Genomic DNA, 18440 nt, shown 5'->3' on the forward strand with positions numbered 1-18440 from the left:
ATGGCTATAAGAAGATTGCAAAGATGTTAAACATACCAAGAGACACCTTAGGAAGCATCATTCGCAAATTCAAGGCAAAGGGCACTGTTGAAACGCTACCTGGTCGTGGCAGAAAGAAGATGCTGACTTCGACTGCTGTGCGCTACCTGAAGCGTAGAGTGGAGAGAAGTCCCCGTGTGACTGCTGAGGAACTGAGAAAAGATTTGTCAGATGTGGGTACAGAAGTTTCAGCCCAGACAATAAGACGCACACTGCGTAATGAAGGCCTCCGTGCCAGAACTCCCAGGCGTACCCCCTTGCTGTCTCCAAAGAATAAGAAGAGTCGACTGCAGTATGCCAAAAGCCATGTGGACAAACCACAAAAGTTGTGGGATAGTGTTCTGTGGACTGATGAAACAAAATTAGAACTGTTTGGGCCCATGGATCAACGCTATGTTTGGAGGAGGAAGAACAAGGCCTATGATGAAAAGAACACCTTGCCTACTGTGAAGCATGGTGGAGGGTCAATCATGCTTTGGGGCTGTTTTGCTTCTGCAGGTACAGGGAAGCTTCAGCGTGTGCAAGGTACCATGAATTCTCTTCAGTACCAGGAGATATTGGATGGAAACGTGATGCAGTCCGTCACACACCTGAGGCTTGGGAGACGTTGGACCTTTCAACAGGACAATGATCCCAAGCATACCTCCAAGTCCACTAGAGCATGGTTGCAGAGGAAAGGCTGGAACATTTTGGAGTGGCCATCGCAGTCACCAGACTTAAATCCGATTGAGAACCTCTGGTGGGACTTAAAGAAAGCAGTTGCAGTGCGCAAGCCTAAGAATGTGACTGAACTGGAGGCCTTTGCCCATGAAGAATGGGCGAAGATACCCGTAGATCGCTGCAAGACACTTGTGTCAAGCTATGCTTCACGTTTAAAAGCTGTTATAACTGTAAAAGGATGCTGTACTAAGTACTAAGATTGAATGTCACTTGGGGGTTGAATAAAACTGATAATGCTGTGAGCACAGAAAAGACATTTGTGGTTATTTCATTATAACTGTTATGTTATATTTGTCTGACCTACAAGTGCCTCTTTAATGTAAATGTAAGCAAGATGACTGAATGATCAAAAGCAATGTCAAACTGGCCAAAACACTCAATTTCAGTGGGGGTTGAATAATTTTGGTCACAACTGTAGCTGGGGGCAGAGTTGTGGATGGCTTTGTAAGTTGTTGTTAGTATTTTATTTGTTGGGTGAGTGGAAGCCAGTGGAGGGATTGGCAGAGGGAGGTAGCAGACACTGAACGATTGGTAAGGTGAATGAGCCTGGCAGCAGTATTCATGATGGACTGGAGGGGGGATAGCCTATGTAAAAGTAAGCCAATGAGGAGGGAGTTGCAGTAGTCAAGGTGAGAGATGACCAAGGAGTGAATTAGGAACTTGGACAGGAACTTGGACAGTGAGACAGAATTAGGACAGTGAGACTAAGGAAATGACAGGTGGGCGGCGGTTCTCTTGTTCTGGGAGGACAACATATGACGTCCTCTCACTCCAACGATCGGTGGTGCACTGTGTACCTGGGACACAGCGGATCACTGATCAGCGGAAAGAGCCGAAGTTGTCGGCTCGGTCATGTGATCAGCTGTGTCCAATCACAGCTGATCACTTGTAAATAATCGGCATTCCTCTCCTCACCAGCTGTCATGCTGACAGAGGAGAGGAGAGCTGATAATCGGCATTCCTCAGAGGGGACATCTACATTGATCATCAGGTCAGTGGGAGGAATAATGCCCCATCATTGGTATCAGTGGGATGAATAGTGCCTTATCATTCATGTCAGTGAAAGGAATAATGTCCTTTCATTGGTGTCAGTGGGAAGAATAGTGCCCCATCGTTGGTGTCAGTGGGAAGAATAGTGCCCTATCATTGGTGTCAGTGGGAGGAATAGTGCCCTATCATTGGTGTCAGTGGAAGGAATAGGAAAAATTCATTAAAACCTTAATTTTGAAATGTACCATTGTTGCGCTCTCTTTAATGTAAGTTTTTTTTCTTTATTTTGTGTAATAAACATTTATTTTGAACATACTGTAGAGAAATTCTGTGACAAACGCATGTATTGCGGGCAGTGTAATATGTAGGTGGGGCTTTGTGTGGGTGCGGCTTGAGTGGGCAGGGACACAGGGGGCCCCATGATCTCCTATTGCCCAGGGGCCCCATGAGTTGCTAGTCTGCCCCTGGTACTGTCTGTCCCTCATGTTGTAAATCGCTATGCAAACAGTTGGTGCTATGTATACTGCTCAAAAAAAGGAACACTTTGAAAACACATCATCTCAATGGGGAAAAATATCATGCTGGATATTTTTACTGATATGGACTGAGCAATGTGATTTAGGAATGTAGGATGCCCCATTGTTTGATGGAAATGAAAATTATCAATCTATAGAGGACTGAATTCAAAAATACCCCAAAAATCAAAGTGAAAAAATGATGCAGCAGGCTAGTCCATTTTGCTGAAATTTCATTGCAGCAACTCAAAATGGTACTCATTAGTTTGTACGGCCCCCACATGCTTGTATGCATCCCTGACAACATTACGGCATGCTCCAAATGAGGCCGAGCATTGTCGTGCACCAGGAGGAACCCAGGACCCACTGCACCAGTGTAGGGTCTGAGAATGGGTCCAAGGATTTCATCCTGATACCTAATGGCAGTCAGGGTGTCATTGCCTAGCCTGTAGAGATCTGTGCGTCCCTCCATGGATATGCCTCCCCAGCCCATCACTGACCCACCACCAAAACGGTCATGCTGAACAATGTTACAGGCAGCATAACATTCTGCACGGCTTCTCCAGACCCTTTCACGTCTGTCACATGTGCTTAGGGTGAATCTTCTCTCATCTGTAAAAATGCACATGGCACCACTGGTGGACCGGCCAGTTCTGGTTTTCAATGGCAAATGCCAATTGAGCTCTATTGTCCCAGGAGTGAACACAGGGCCCACTAGAGGATGTCAGGCCCTCAGGCCACCCTCATGAACTCTATTTCTGATTGTTTGGTCAGAGATATTCACACCAGTGGCCTACTAGAGGTCATTTTGTAGGGCTCCGGCAGTGCTCATCCTGTTCCTTCTTGCACAAAGAAGCAGATACCGGTCCTGCTGATGGGTTAAGGACCTTCTACAGCCCTGTCCAGCTCTAATAGAGTAACTGTATGTCTCTTGGTATCTCCTCCATGCTCTTGAGGCTGTGCTGGGAGACACAGAAAACCTTCTGGCAATGGCACGTATTGATGTGCCATCCTGGAGGAGTTGGACTGCCTGTGCAACCTCTGTAGGGTCCAGGTATTGCCTCGTGCTACCGGTAGTGACACTGACCCTAGCCAAATTCATAATTAATGAAAAACAGTCAGAAAAGATGAGTAGGGAAAATTGTCAGTTGCCTCCACCTGTAAAACCGTTCTTTTAATTTTTTGGAGCAGTGTATATAGTAATCCCTACTGCCCATCTGAAAAGTGATCCATGGTGGATCACTTTTTTTTAGAGGCAGTTTGCAGGTGTTCAGGAGACAATATGGTCACCGACTTAATGTCTTTTTTTCTTTTTCTTGTTTTTTTTACAGAAAAATTAGGATTTAACATTTAACTACATTGCCACAGCTGTCAGCTGTGGTTGCAGTGTGGACCCATTGACTGCAATGGGTGAGCTTGGCAAGTGGCAACACTTACAAAAGTCCGTCTGCCAAGTTAAAATTGACTCACCATGATGTGAATCCAAGTGGCCATCATGTTCCTTAGGTAGGCAGTCGGGGCAGTTAAAAACACACCTGTTTTACCACCTGTGTGAACAAGGCTTAAGGGTATTGGAAACTATAAAATGATACAAAGTTTTTGTCAAATACTGTACAACCTAAAATTCTTAGATAACCACAAATTAATCCATGCATTTTGTAGGCTAGGTGCACCTTTAAGAGAATGTTACATATTACACATGCATTTTTAGGTGTAAGATAGCGTAGGGGATTCCTTTCCCTGGCAGCTCCTGTCACATTTCAGCTCTGTGGATGGAGCTGCATTTTTCATTCACAGAGATTTGTGAAGGAATAAACTACAAGTCCCATCTTCTGCTGCAACAAACGGATTTGTATTTCTCAATAGACTGCAAGTTTGGTGATCCACGTGCTCGTAGTCCATTAACACGTCCTGCAGCTTTCTAACAGAAAGTCCATACAGAGTTACAGCCAGAGAGCTGTGAGAATTGTCTGCAGGAGCCTGACATTGTAAACAATCTACTGATTGTGGGTGCAATACTTTGAAGGCTCCTGTGAAAAAAATTATAGATGCACATTTTTTTCCTGCAAAAAATATGTGCATTTATTATTTTTCCACAAATGTGAATTTAGCCTTTAATCCAAACAAATTATGTTCTGTTAAAAAATTTGGGTCCCTCCGAGTCATGATGCACATCAAGCACCATTTGACTTTTTTTTCTAGGGTGCATTTTGAACAAAAAATAATACTTTGATTAAATGTAATAATGATACTCTCAAGATACATAGCATAAAAATAATTATTTCAAATTCTTGAACTTTTATATAAACAAATACAGTATAGAGTGTGTGTGTATATACATATATATATATATATATATATATATATATATATATATATAAAAAATTTTGATTTTGAAATAAGTACAATTAACAATCCTTTGTCTTTTTTCTTACTATTTTTTATTTTTATTTAAAAAAAATTACAATTAACAGGGAAATGTGGAAATGATTTACTGGAGAACACAACAGCAGATTAACTTGAACATTTGAAAACAGCATTCCCTTCCAGTTTTTAACAATACACATCAAGATAAGTAGCATAAAAATAATTTATTAAGTTCTTGAACATTTTCTATAAACAATTCTGTGTTTTTTTTGTTACAATTTTTTTTTAAATTTTGAAATTATTACAATTAACAGGGAAATGTGGAAATGATTTACTGGAGAACATAAAAACAGATTTACTCGAACATTTAAAAACTACATTCCCGTCCAGTTTTTTTTTAAACAGTCCACATTAGGATCTTTATAAACATGTGAATCTAGTTTGTGGTCATTTCAGCAAATTTTGTTTAGTGATTTCCCAGATATGGGCAGCTTCAAGTTTCCTTGGTACTCCCATTTGCTGAGCTGCTGCTCTCCTCTTCTGATTGATATATGACTGCAATGGCTCTTGTCCATTTGACATTCGTATTACCCCTGCTCTCTAATCTTCTGTGCTAGCAAGTTCTATGTTTGGGAGGGAAGGTTTAGAAGTGAGTGAGGAGTACAGATACAGATGTGCCAGCAAGGGAGACATTCAGAAGTTACAAGGGAAGGAAGGCAGAGGGGAGTGGGATAGAAGAGGAGTGAGAGGCAGAGAGTGAATTGATAGGGATAGTCAAAAAGGGAATTGAACAGAGAAGAGAGGACCATAGTGAGAAGATATAGAAAGGTGGGAGTTTGAAAGAGGAGAGGGGTGACAGAAAGGGGGTGCTGCAAGTCAACTCTCAAACTTCATCTCTAGCTCTTGAATTGCACATATTAATTTTAAGAGGTAAGGAAAGAAGCTGTATTCACTTACAAGGCAACATCTGTTAATTATAAAATAATCTTCAACCTGCAATGACATTTCCCCTTGTCACTGCATAGCAGATGAACACAAAGCAAGTTTTTTGAAGTCCTGTGGATTTCATTCTCTTGTAATCTTTAAATGTTTCAATGCCTTTTTTTTCTGCTTCAGAACAGCTTGTGTGTGCAGGGGCTGGCTTGCTAATTTCTAGAGCCTCGTCTCTTATTATTACATATGTTCCCTGATCTCCTGTGCATCATCTGCCTGGGATATCTGAGATGGCTGGAACAATAGGCAAGACTTATTTCAAGCTATGTGTGTCACGCTGAGCGGCACCTCTTTTAATTTAAACAATAATATTTAGATTCATGTTAGGGGAGCTTTGTTAAGGATTGAACTCCACTGGTTATGGATTAGAGGGGATTGGAGGTAGGTCTTGGATTGGCTGCTGGCTAGGAGGAAATATACGGTGTTTGTGTTGGCAGTACCTCTGAGAAATATATTTAGTGGTGGACTTTGTTTTTCAGGCACACCACATGTTTAAAGTGTGAACTAGGCAGTTTGTAACAGGCTAAGATGCTGGGTTCAAGGTAGAAGGTTTCTGACAGTCATCAAGTGTGCTATAAGACATCACATTGATGAAATTTTCTTTTCTTTCTTATAGAGGGCTAACACAATATTATTTTTAAATCAATTTGGACTACAATTTTTCCTTTACAAACTTTTGGATTAAGAATGGGATTCGTTCACAGCTATCGGAATAAAGACTGAAAAAGGTAAGAACATATGATCTATCTATCTATCTATCTATCTATCTATCTATCTATCTATCTATCAATCAATCAATCAATCAATCAATCTATCAATCTATCATCTATCTATCTATCTATCTATCTATCTATCTATCTATCATATTTGCAGAATATATATATATATATATTTATTATTCTTTATGATATTTTACATGTGTTAAAGTGGAATTACCATAAGCACAATCTTTTATGCCTACATGCAACATACTAACCTTTGAATGCAGGCAAGATTTTTATAAAATGACAGGGTAAAAGTTTACAGCAAAATATTCCCGACAAGGGGTTAAAAAGGTGCCATATCACTAAAGAGCTTCCGGTCAGATTGGTACACTTGAGATACTAAATAAAATTATAAGTGCCCTTTTGAAAACTGCTTTGCAAGGATGACTCTTCGGCTTTACAGTTTTAGTGAGACAAGTGTATCTTAATTAAGAAGCTTACATCATGCAATCACAGATAAAAGAACCTTGAAATCAGATTAGAAGTGGATTTCTTTTCTCATTTTTATTAGTGAGAGAGGGGGGGACAGCATATATGTGTTATTTTTGGTCTTTGATTGATGCATTTAATGCTTTCGCTGATATTTGTGTTGTTTTTTTAATTATTATATTATTATTATTACACAGGATTTATATAGCGCCAACAGTTTGCTCAGCGCTTTACAATATAACGGGAGACAATACAGCAACAGTACAGTTCAGAACAAGAGGTTTAGGAGGGCCCTGCTCCTTGGAGCTTGCAATCTAAGAGGGAGGGGATATGATATTTTTTATATGATATTCCATTTTATTTATATATTTATATTATAGGTTTTTGAAAACTTTATAGCGCTGATCACACATGGGAAGCAAAGCTGATTTCATACATTATTTTAACCTACAAATATATAGTGTGTTCAGTTTGACATACCTAAAAATATAGGTATATTTTATTTATTTATTTAGGTTTTTTTTTAGCTACCTGTATAGCTCCATCAGTTTATGCAGCATTTTACATATATATTGTACATTCACATCAGTTCCTGCCCTCAAGGAGCTTACAATTTAGGTTCCTAACATTATACACACATACTAGGGCCAATTTTATTATTTATTATTTGTTTATTTTATGGCAGTCTCCCTACATTTAAGTAAATTCTAAAAAGGTTTTTCTTATTTTGAGTGTGCCATGCTGGTTTTTTTAATTCTACAGTATTCTTTTTTTTTTTTTTTTGTTGCTAGCTACGTATTGAATACGTCAAACAAAATATTGATTACAAAATGATGTAACGTATACTGCAGATAAAAATAATATATGTCGCTAGGAGTAAGAGCAGAGGGGTCTATTGAATGTCACATCTCGGTAGAATGCTTTGTAAATAATAATGCTGAATTCATAAAGCCAGACAAAGGCATTAACATTAGGGCACTGGCAGGGTTGGTGCTAAATACTTTTGACTTTCCATTGGATGCTTAAATTCTGATGATCCGAAGATAAAAGGGCAGCTGTAGTTAGATTATTCTTGCCTCCCTGTGGGTGATCAGCTCCCCTGGATTTTCCACAGTTCTCCAAATGAGTGTTGTCAGTGATTGCTGTCTGGTCTGATTCTGATCAGCTGTTATTTCCTTTTTATGTATGTGAGTGTGTGGAACATATTAACATTTCTGTATAAACATGTGCTATGTTTGGAATCCCTCTCATGCCCCACCTCTAACTGAGCAGAACAATAAAGGAGAAGGTTATGAGCCTTTACAACAGCTGGCTGTCTGTACATGCCCGACATTGGACCAGCCTTAATGGGCAACACTTCAATCACTTCCACTTTAGCTGCGTGCTTAGTGTGCCTCCCAGCATTGTTTATTTTCTTTCCTTCTCTTACAAGCTTTGGGGAGGTATTAGCTGTGGAATTATTTACATGGCTTCTTTCAATTTAAATGTCTATAACTGAACTTTGAAACCTTTATTGAAGTTTATAGGTCAGGTTCCAGCTAAGTAGAGGTATCTTTCTTAGGTCACTAAGTAGCATGCTTGTACACAATGGGGTTGATTTACTAATGCAATCGAGACTTTGCAAAGTGACTGTTCACTGAACTTAATAAATAAGATGAAGATGTGTTCACTTAAATTGACTAACCATGTGCTAGCAATAATCCATTTTTTCCCCTGGCAAAATATTGGATGTTTAAAGGGAACACAGGTTCACCTTATTTAATATTCACTATGCAAAGATACAGTGCATTCACTTTTCACTTTGTTGAGCGAACAGTTCCTACTGCTTTTTTGTGAACTGACTTTGTATTATTCATCTGATAAAGGTAGCTAAAATTTTATATGGATATTTATTATTTATTTGTCCAAATTAAATTATTGTACAATGCTTGTCTTGTATATGAGATCACAACCTGGAATGATCAGCGTCATTACTTTCAGTTAAAATATCTGTTTTATTTGAACAGCAAGCATATAGCAGCAGAGCATCTTTCATTTTTCTAACTTGTCATCTCAATGTGATAGTTTTAATTTTGCTGGCTGTCACTGTACAGAATCATCTACAGTGATAATCATGAATGGTAAAGCAGAGAAACAGAAAACACTGAACCTGTGGCGTAGGGCATTATTTACTAAAACTGGAGAGTGCAAAATATGATGCAGCTCTGAATAGAAACTTCCAATTTTTATTGTTAACGCCTTTTTGAACTAGCTAAGATTAGAAGCCGATTGGCTATTTTGCACAGCTGCACCAGATTCTTAGTGCATCAGGTTTAGTAAATCTCCCCTATGATGTATATTTTGACGTTCTGACCAGTAGTGTTGGAATTGGTGTACTAGAGGTAGCCATGGCTACTTTGCACTTAGTCCCTGATCTTCCGTTATATAACACCAAGGCAACCACTTCTGCAAATTTGTTATGTTGTAAGAAAACTATGTGCACAGTAGATTCATAAATATTGTTTTCCCTTCCAGTCATATGTGTTCAATTATTACAATTTATATATTAAGTTAGGAATTGAAAAGCCAATATACATTTTCTAATAAGATCTGCACCAAGTGGTCGAGGACTGGGGAATTACCACAACCTAAGCAGCTGTCTTGAATTGTATAGATCCTCTGTATCACCAGTGGTAGACATGGGCTCCTTAGAAATATAGAGATTAAGAAGTGTTCAGGCTTAACCAGGGTCCACCTGATTCCAAATCAAAAACACTGTATCCCTAAACCAAACAAATGAGTGCAAATGCAATACAAATAATAAAATAAAATGTGTACCAGCACAATACTTATAAAATATATTTTATTTAAAAAGCAGCACACAAATAGGAATCAAAACCCACACTGCCACAGCAATAAAAAAAAACACCTTTTTTCATATACTGTATATATATATATATATATATATATATATATATATATATAAACTAACTTTTAATATGATTTCAAATATTTCACTGTGGGATACCTAAAGTGTTGTCAGACCTGTGTTTTAAAAAGTGGCAAGTGCGCAAGTAGTTTATTGATACTATGATATATTATACACCATATAATGAACTACTACAACATAATACAACACAACTTGATGATAATTATGTCATGTCAGATCAATCATAATCAAATTCCTTACCAGCAGATAAAGAGCAGTTCCAGGGAACAGGTAAAAGCATTTTTTGTAAACTGCTAATGCTAACTAGTAAACCGCATAACTGCAATGATGCCATAAAATCCAGTCACTTTACCTTAATCTGAGCTCTGTTTAATCCACTGGATAACAAGGACACCTCTATACAACCTGCTTACATGGGCAGTAGGAGCTTCTTGAAACCTGTGCTATGTAACTTCATCTCTTTCTTTTACCGGCATCATCAATCACATTCAGATATAGGCATGTTTGAACCTAATGGTTGGCTATGAGAAACTTCTGAGTACTAGCGTTAACAGTTTTTCTGTATGTGAGAATCACTAAGGAGTGTGTTCTAGCATCACCAGCAGGTGCCTTCTGGGATCTCTGGGTTACTGGAAGCAAGAAAGCAGGGTAGACTGCTGAAATAATTGTTAGGTTGTTTTCCCTGTAGGCATCTGAAGGTGTATTAAATTCTGAGTAAAGTGTACTCAAATTTCTTGCCAAAGTTACTTATAAGATGACCAGTAGACATATGCACGCCAGAAATTAAAATTTTATTTAATTTCGGATGCATTCATTCATTGAAGAATTTTGTTGCATTATGTTGAACCAATTCGTTTTTGGAATTCATTTTGTATCTTTAGCATTCTTTTCTTATATTCGTTGGTCTGGGTGGATCGAAAAAAAGTTGCAGTTTTTGCAGAAGATTGCTATATATTTAATATGTTATGGAATAAAACGGATTAGAATTGGAAGGATTTGATATTTTCAGATGCTAGTCAACCTATGAAGAGGAATGATGCGAGCTGATTGGGCAACATTGACTGGCATCATGTGCATCCGAATTAACAAATGGAACAAAATTCAAATCCATTGGCTATCTGAATTATTGAATTAATTTGAAAATGTTATTAAGTTCCCCATGGGCCCAAACTACTATTGGATCATGTGACATCATACGAATGAAATGAATGAAACAAATGCATTCATTAATTTTGTTATAACTTTTTTTGGACTAATTAACGTTCTATGTCCATTTGGACATTCATATACATCCGAATATTCGAAAATGACATTTTCGTGTGACAAATTAATCAAAATGAAATGCACTTGTCTAGTGACCAGAAATACTTCAAAATATGCATAACGTACAGGGGGTTATTTACTCAAACTAGAGAATGCAAAATCTGGTGTAGCTCTGCATAGAAACCAATCAGCTTCCAGGTTTTATTGCCAAAGCTTAATGGAACAAGCTGAAGTTAGAAGCTTATTGGCTACCATGCACAGCTGCACCAGTTTTAGTAAAACTCTCCCACAGTATAGTCAATTTGCTCATCATCAAAATATCAATTGAAAAAAAGAAAAAGAGAGAATTAATTATTCTGCATGAACCAGAACTGAACCAGACACACTGAAGATGATTTACTGAAGGACTTGAGAATCGTCACTCAATAAAGAGTAACTGCAATCACTTTGAATTGCAAGTCATGTGCAGATAAAATAAATGTAAAAAACAGGAATTTGATTTTCTTGAGCATCGTTACTCTATAAAGAGTAACTGCAATCGCTTTGAATTGCAAGTCATGTGCAGATAAAATAACATAAAAAAATAAACAGGAGTTTAGTTTTCACAAAACTGAATAATTAAAGTAAATATTCAATAAATTTGTTGAGTGTAGATTCTCAACCAGGGGTGGACTGACAACTCATGGGGCCCCCCGGCAATAGGGGATCATGGGACCCCTGTGTCCTTGCCCAAAAAAGCCTATGAAAAAGGTACCAGAGGCATCTCATGGGGCCCCCTATTGACCCCAAGCCCTCGGGCAGTGCCCGAGTTTCCAAATGGTCAGTCTGCCCCTGTTCTCAACACTTTTTGTAAATCAGCCTCAATAACTGCATGAAAAGAGTAAAAGGCTGCCAAAAATGGCATTGTAAAATGGGAGCAGGTTGACCAGCTAGGTAACACATATCATGGATACATAACACTTTGTCAGTGGTTGGGAAGACTTATTGAATAGACCCAAGGACCTCCTGGTCATTGGGAAGAACCCCATTATGTAAACGCACAAACTGAAAAGCAACTAAAATTAAGCATTTAATCATCAGGTATCAACAGTATTCCATAAACAGGCAAAGATAGGGGTAGATAGTGTCTTGGAAATTCGCTTTAACGAATTTCTCCTTACCGTGAGTACTCGCAGTTGGATGCGCAGAAATCCCCCATAAAGCTGTGCGAATCTCGCTTACCACGACTTCAGCTAAACTACACGATTCCTGCCCATCCAACTACTTTTAGCTTCTGTTGAGATGTGGATGATGGAGCTCCGTTACCCTAGAATAATCACACGACACTCTAAGGCTGGTGTTGCAATTCACATAAGGGCCGGCTTCAGACTCAGCCTTTGGTTTTATTACAAATACACACATGCCCCCCACATGAATAAAGTCAATCCCCTCCCACCAAACAATGCAATGGGGAGTGCCTATACACAGGATGTACATTCCGATTGGAGCATAGCCTTTCCTATTATCTATCACTGGTCCTCCCCCATGAGCCTTCTGAGGTCAGCAGACTTCCTCCCCTTCCCCCCCATGAGCCATCTGAGGTCATATTTCCCAGCTCCTAGCAGTATGTCCATTCCCTGTACAAGCATCCCCTAGAAATATCAGTCTGTACCTGGATGGGCCCGATACGATCTTTATTAAAACACATCCATCCAAGATACAGTTCAGATTGGTAATGGGTTGTAAGATATGCATAAGCCTACACACGGAGTTTGTACCGCTTGCGCATTGCGTCACGGAGTCCATGTGGTACTATGCTGCTGATATGTGGATACAGGCCCACGGTCTACTGCCAGCGGCATTCGCATCGAATGCCGTGGTGGTATACACGCCGGTCTATAAGCGCAGATCTGCCATCTCATCCATTACCGAGCTGAGTACTGTAATACCTACATTGTACATGCGCATGGCCCAATTGCAGCCTTCAGAGCTTTAATTAAGCCACAGGAGAGACATATGAATAACACTCATATATGACACATTTAAAGTTCGACCAACAATACAAAATTTCCATGACAATAGTGTTCAAGTGTCAAGCTGACCTTGTAATAAAAGCAAGAGGAAGAGAAAGCTAATATTTAGGCAGAGGGTCAAGGCAAGTAAGAGTTCTGACAGAAGTAGGCACAGGCAATTGATGGAGGTAAGCATTGGATAGGCAAACAAAAATACAAAGCAAATAAAACAAAAACAAAGCCAATCTAGCAGACCATTAGCTGGATCACAAAACAGGCAGGGACAGTACAAGAAATTCATTCAATAATCAGCTATTATTGAGGGAAGAAGTATTCTTTATGTATTTATTGGATTACTTAGGCCAAGTAGAAATGAGGCGACGTCAAAGACTAGGAGTCAGAGGTAGGTTCCAAGGAAGTACCAAGCAGGTAAAGGAGAGGAAAGCTAACTGTACTGAGAACAAAAAAAGTCACAGAATTTGTGATTCCTAAAGTGTTTCTAAAGCCCATTTTTTAAACTTTGAATAGGGTAGGGTTAGAACCTCTGACAAGTTTTTACTCTGCGGTTTGCTGGTTGTGTCTGTTGGGGAGAATCACCATCTCCATATGGCTTGGTGACCATGATCACCAGAAATACAAGTGAGGGAAAAATCCAAAAGTTTGAGTTGACAGTGAAACAAGAGTGGAGGGGGAGGGGCATCCACTTAAGACATTAGTTCTGGTGACAAATGTTTAAGAAGGCATTTTCCTCACTTTGTACGGTTATCCTCTATTGAATGTACAGGGCAGGAAGTGAAGGTAAGTTTCTTTCTGTTGGACACTAATGGCAAAAACAAAAAAGAGAAAAACCTACAGTGGTTTTAACTACTCCCTTCTCAAAACTTAAAAAGTTTTTACTTTAGATATACTTTCACTGAAATCCAGCACAGTCAGCAATGTACACCTCTACACATTTAAGCAATCCATAATGGTTTATCAATCTGGGAAACGGCAAAGCTCATAAAGCCTTGGCCTAGGCAACTGAGAAACTCAACTCCACAACTGATATTTCCTTGTATATTGTATATTTCAAATATCCCTTAGTTGAGAGGCAAGACAGCTCTTACCAGTAGTATACTTAAACAAAAACCATATATGTAGCTGATAAAGGTGTTGCTCCCAGGTGCTTTGCCACTTTCAGGATGGAGTTAGCTACCAGGAACTGGATGTGACATCACTGGAAGTCACAGCCCAACATGTTTTGTCATCATAAAGCAATATCAGAAGAGATCACTGAAGATGTGGAGTCCCAATATGGTGCAGTGGGAGGTCTTATATGGTATAAATATTCATAGATGTGAACCAGAAGTTCTAGTTCCTGAAGACATCATTTTATGATGACAAAACATGTAGGGCTGTAAATTTCAGTGAAGGCACATCCAGTTTCTGGTGGTTAACTCCAGAAGCCATCTTGGAAGTGGCAGAGCATACTTTTAAAGCTACACAGCTGCAAAAATAACTTATGGCCTCATGTTAGGGTGTGAAGAATAAACTAAAATGCACAAAATCTTCATGCTGGAGAACTGGAGAAGATAATGAATGACACAACCCATTGTCCCACCCAGAACTGAAATATCAGTTGACTTTGAATATAGTTGAATTCAAGTGATAATAGTTTGTAGATAAGTGATTGGATGAGCAAGGGCTGATTTAAACCTAATATTCAGATAACTGCCCAACACATGAGGCAAAAATCACTCCTCTGGGAACAGAATTGGCACTAAACAGTAGACAATATTCCAGCAGTATGATCACTGTTTTCACCAGTTTATTTTGTCGCTGTATACTTTTCTTCCATGCTAAATTCATCTCATAAAAATGGCTGCTTCCATTGCATTCTTCACCCATAAATGGATATGGCCAAATTGGATAAGCCTACTAACATATTGAAGTTTAAAGCCAAATTTCAAGGTATTAGTTTTATATCGACAGGGAGATTTCTCTACATCCTTAGTATGACAATGTCAACTCATGCATAGGCCAAAGAGCAAAGAATTCACTATATGCCAAAGACATGGAAAAATGCTACAATAAAAATTCAGCAAACAATGAACCACTGCTACCTAACACTAAAAAGAGAGTTTTGGGCACAATTATGTATTAACAGGCACCCATACCCACAGTTTAACGAAAACATAATTTCTGCTAAAAAAAAAAAAAAAATTAAACATATAAAATTGATCCAAAAGTTATCTTAAAATGTATTATTATGAAAAACAATCATCCAATTTAAATCTGCAACTATAGTAGCTTATTGTACAGGTCACCTCTGAAATCTCAAATCTTATATTAGTACGTCTGCAGTGACTCTTTCATCTTTGGTTATCTGCAGTACTGGACAAAGAATGCTGAAGGCAGGTTCCTATTTTTAGACTGATTGTGTGATTTAGAAGGGTAAACTCTCTTACTGAACAGGTTATTTGAGGAGGTTATTGCAGTGTCTAAAGAATAGGAGCAGGGAAGAATTAGCAAAAAAGCAGCTTGCAAAAATATTTGCAATGCATATTTCTGGCTTTGAGCATATTGTTTTTACTCTCAGCAAAAGTGAAGTTTGGCTTTAAGGTAGAATAATTTCCATGTCATTATGAATGAAGCAGGAGGTGGGGCCATATAAAGCTGAATCTCTTATGTTTGACATTGTGAAAGAAAGCTAACTAATGTCTGGTAAAGATTAGTAAAAGACTGTAATCATTTTATGGACAGCATGCTTGAATGTACTCTACATCAATGATTTTAGAATTCTGGAACCCTGTTGATCCCTGAAATGATGTTTTCCTTATTTCCCAAAATTATCAGCAGAAATGAAAAATGAAAGACCAAGTATCTGATGTCATTGATGAAAATAGCAGCTCCTAATTTAGCTGGCAACCCCTGCTCAGACAAGCATTACTCACAAATCCTCCAGTGCTTTTGGAAGAAACTCTTGTCTGCTTCCCTCGTTTATGGTAGAACCTTTATACCATAGCCGTAACCCCTACTAATATACAGGTCCTAATGCATTTGGTAATGTTGATCATACTCTTTGAATTAACAATTGCAGTACCCCCATACAGTTAAGAGCAATGCCAAATCTGGAAATGTTGTGATCAAAGATTGACAGGATCCCAGTAAATTCTGGACTTCAAGGAAATGTCCACTCAAAACAGGAGTAGAGCCAACTGAACTTTCAGTTTAATTCAGCTAAATACATTCCTTCTGCATAAAAATAGAAGGTATGTAAAGCCTTGCAATCAGTTTCTTTTTCTAGGGAAGGACCCCTACTTTCAGTGTGAAAGGTGGTCCAACATGTCCCCTATTGAGCTCTCCAGTTATGAGTTTTGTTGACTGGAAAGTTCTAGGGTTGGCTTAGCAGGGGTGTGTTGGACCATTGCAGCGTAGGGCAGCACAGTGGCTAAATGGTTAGCACTCCTGCCTGACAGTACTAGGGTCATTGGTTTGAATCCCAACCAGCCTGGAGTTTGCATGTTCTCCATGTCCTGCTCCCTCGGGTCCACCTGCCCTTGGTCTATCCATTAAATACATGTGTCTCTACTATGGGGGCTCTTAATATTCATTGAGTTAGGAACTACAGAAAATCAGGGTGCCGTGACGAGGCTCTGTAGCTTACGCAATATTTTTGCAAATGTGTGCTAACTAAACCCCTGTTTTTAACGCATACTGTTAGACAAGTTAATTCAGTTTGTTTGCAGGCTGGTTGGCAAGCTCAGCTGGGAATTTTTCTGTTTTGTTGTTTGACATGTTCTCCATGTGCCTGCGTGGGTTTCCTCTGGGTACTCTGGTTTCCTCCCACACTCCAAAGACATGCTGGTAGGTTAATTGGATCATGTCTAAATTGGGCCTAGTATGTATGAATGTGAGTTAGGGATCTTAGATTGTACACTCCTTGAGGGTTAGAGACTGATGTGAATGTACAATATATATGTAAAGTGCTGTGTAAATTGACGGTGCTGTATAACTACCTGAAATAAATAAATTGCATAAAGACCACTTCTGCCACACAGAGAGCAAGGTTCCTTCTGGCAAGGGGCAGGCTATTCTACCCAGGCTGTGGATGCTTTCTAAGAAAATCAAACTGTAATGCTTAGTACACACGATGAAAAATACCACTTTCGAAGTGATCGTCCAATAATCTGATTGTTAGTACACAGCTTTCGAGAATTCATGCAAAATTATCAAAAAGGGACAAGCACAAACACTTTTCTTGCACGATACCAGAACAAACGATTTTACACTTAATCAGTACAGTATTCATCCAAAAAAAATCAAGTGACCAAGACCATGCATGCTCGGAAACTAGAGAATACATTATACAATGCAATACAATACAATACAATATATTACAAGTTGTATTCTGTTGTATGAGAATTTTTGCAACTTAACCTCTTCATTTTTGATATGAGACTAGCATGCAAAAATACTAGATGATCATTTGTCCGATATTCTCATCGTGTGTATGAGGCTTACGACTTTGAACACCATTTGATTTGGCATACATTGAATGTATTTACCTGATTTAAATAGAAAGTTCACTTGGGCTTTAAGTGAGTGCATTGTTTCTTACTACAATGCTAGGAATGAGGATTTTAAAGCCCCATTTAGCACTTGGTTTCAAAGATCTAAACAGATAATTTGGAATAGTCTATCTCAACATGTAAAGAACAGAAGCAGGTAAGGATCTGCCGTTACATGTGATAAAATTCCTGCAATATACAGCTGACCTAGATGGATGGCTATTTCAGTTCAACTGGAGTTTTCCATTAAGGCTTACCATATTATTTGAAGGCTGTAAAGAATTTTCAAACTGAGCAATCACATTGCTGTTATGCAGGAGATCTGAATAATGGGAAGTAGCTATAGTAAAATTGAACAAGAGAAAAATGTTGAGGAACCCCTACTTACAGGACTACCTGTCTGCTTTTCATTAGAACACCATGAGCTTATTATGTTATGTTTGGTTTATTATGTTTACTATCACGTCCCTAGTAAGGAAGTAATATACTGCAGTCCTAACAAGGAAGTATTGTACTACCCTCTTGTAGACATCAAGTTACAGGGAGTTGGAAATCTCATGCCATGATTCATAACCCATGCTAATAAATAAAATTGGGAATCCAGGCTTTTGTTGTGCTGAATTAGTGATGAGATTTGCTCCTCACTAATACTACATCATATTTTGTTTTGCTTTAGTTAGTAAAAAGACTGGCACACCTTTTCTGAGGATGGTTATACCAGTTCAAATTGGTGGAACAGTTTTGCTAACAACTCACTATCTGCTTCTGATCTTCTGATGCTTCTTATAGTAACACCGAAGGGTACTTTACTCCTGCAGCTACTTTGAGAGCTTGAGTTTTACAAACCAGCTGCACATTCAGTCATAGTTGCCAAATTTCCATCAACTCAT

At 38.7% G+C, this 18440-nt stretch overlaps 1 protein-coding gene across 2 annotated transcripts in view; it reads left to right on the forward strand.

Annotated features, from left to right (window-relative positions):
- Positions 1 to 5301: 5301 nt before the first annotated feature.
- The window catches only part of NDP (norrin cystine knot growth factor NDP), a 124463-nt gene continuing 111324 nt past the window's right edge, over positions 5302 to 18440 (forward strand). Inside the window, exons 1-2 of one of the 2 annotated variants that reach the window (XM_089665120.1) lie at positions 5302 to 5561; positions 6241 to 6352. The gene's annotated coding sequence lies outside the window, so the exon portion shown is untranslated. Of the gene's footprint in view, positions 5562 to 6016; positions 6353 to 18440 lie in introns of those variants that run through there. The other variant, XM_089665121.1, reaches the window with a different exon arrangement.

This window comes from Staurois parvus, unplaced genomic scaffold, assembly GCF_062004578.1.
Source record: "Staurois parvus isolate SC_StPar_1 unplaced genomic scaffold, SC_StPar_1.0 ptg002140l, whole genome shotgun sequence".
NCBI lineage: Eukaryota > Metazoa > Chordata > Amphibia > Anura > Ranidae > Staurois > Staurois parvus.